We start from the raw sequence: 1,919 nt of genomic DNA on the forward strand, positions 1-1,919 counted from the left end.
GGGTTTTTTTTTTTTTTAGCATTGATGTTGTTATTGGTACTAGAAAAGTTGTGTGTGTGTGCGTGTATGTGTGTGTGAGAGAGAGAGAGTGAGCGAGAGAGCAGGGGAGCAAAGGGAAGAGGAAAGATTGAGTCTGATGTAGGTGTGATAAATTAAATTGCTGGTCCTAATTCCTCACTCTCTTGTAGTAGTGTTCCACATCAGTACCTTCTCCATGGCCCTGTAGTAGGAGGAGTGAGTGTACCTCCCGCTTAGCTTGGCTATGTGACTTGCTTTGGCCAGTGGGGTGTTAGCCTATATAGTTTGAGCAAAGACTTGAAATGTGCTTGCAAGCCTGTGTTTTCTCTCTTGGGCTTCTCCCATCTCCATGAGAACATGTCCTGAAATATACAGAGCAGACCTGAACCTGTCCTGTAGCCTGGAGGCATCCTCAGCTATACTCAGCCTAGATCAGCTGAACCAAACCAACCTGTACTTGTTTGTGTTGTAAGCCACTGAGTTTTGGGAGAGTGATTTGTTACAGAGCACTATTATTGTGGGATCTGACTTCACTGGTAGTTGTAATTGACCCAAAATAAAAACTTGTCCCACTGTCATGGCAGGCTTGCTGAAGAAGGCCTTGTAGGATTGGCTGTATGGGAGAGTCCACAGGAGAGCCTAAAAATATTGTATACAAAGATTTTTGATGTTCTTGGACAAATCCCTAAAGATGCAGCATATAGAAAGTATACAGAACAGATTACAAGTGAGAAGCTGGGTATGGTTAAAGCGGAATCAGATGTTAAAAAAATTAGAAGAGTGACTTCAGAGTGGCCAGATAGAAGAGGCGATTCTTCAGGCTAAAAATAAACTGTCTGGAGAGGAAAATGGTACCATGGAAACCATGGGAGCCTTTAGTGGAACAGCCTCTGCCAACCAATGGAAATGGCCAATATAAACATCATTAAATGACCTGTGTGTTGACGGGAAACTGATATAATTAAATATTCTGTTATATTAAAAAAAAAACTTGTCTCAGCTTTAAGTGCTGAAGAACTCTTCTTTTGGACTCTGCTGAGGTGTTCATCATGTTTGAAAAATTGGGAGAAAGGTGATGCAGGCCTGAGGCAGACATTGCCAAGATCAAAGCCAGGTTTGAGGAGCCTTAGGAGAGGAATGAAGATACTCCTTCTAGTAAAAGCAGCCATGAGATCTATGACCACAGGATAATTGGTAGAGCTATGTCTTTGTTGTCTTACAAAATAAAACTGTTCAGAGATAAAGCCAGAGTCCAGCAGAACTTTTCATGCCTGTCCATTCAGTAGCACAACTAGAATTTTAACCATATATAGAAGCCTTACATGCTCCCAAATGGTAATGGGGCTCTGATAGCTTCAGACCTTGTTCTTTGGCTGTGAAGGAGCTTTCAAAAACTGAGGACCTGGAAATCGCGAAGATTCCATCATTTAGTCATGCTCTCCAGTATGGCAGCTACTAACCACAGGTGGCTGTTTACCTTTAAATTAAATGAAATTAAAGTAAGAATTCAGTTGCTCGGTCACAGTAGCCACATTCCAAATGCCTAATAGACGCATGTGGCTAGTGCCTGCTGCGTTGCAGAGCTCTGATACAGAGCACATTCATTATCACAAAAATTTTCATTGGACAGCGTTGACTACAGGCAAGAGAACCCATTCATTAGTCATCTCCTACAGTCAGGAGGCCCAAGCCAAAATTGTGTAAACCTTTGTTTGAAAAAGAAGAAGCCCGAAAGAAGGGGGCAGTTATAAAATACGGGATCTCCAAATGGAAGCTACTTCAACTGATAGAAAATTAGCATGTCGTTTTACCTATTTTTATCTATCATCCAGCCAAGCTTATTCTTCCAGATAAGACAGAAATAAAGATATTGTGGCAATGAAGGCAGAAGAGACCTTAAT

General features: G+C 41.5%; 1 pseudogene; it reads left to right on the top strand.

Moving 5' to 3' along the window:
- Positions 1-595: 595 nt before the first annotated feature.
- Positions 596-937, top strand: LOC140696611 (NADH dehydrogenase [ubiquinone] 1 alpha subcomplex subunit 5 pseudogene; annotated as a pseudogene).
- Positions 938-1,919: the final 982 nt, after the last annotated feature.

The sequence above is a fragment of the Vicugna pacos genome, chromosome 5, assembly GCF_048564905.1.
Source record: "Vicugna pacos chromosome 5, VicPac4, whole genome shotgun sequence".
In the NCBI taxonomy this organism is placed as follows: Eukaryota; Metazoa; Chordata; class Mammalia; order Artiodactyla; family Camelidae; genus Vicugna; species Vicugna pacos.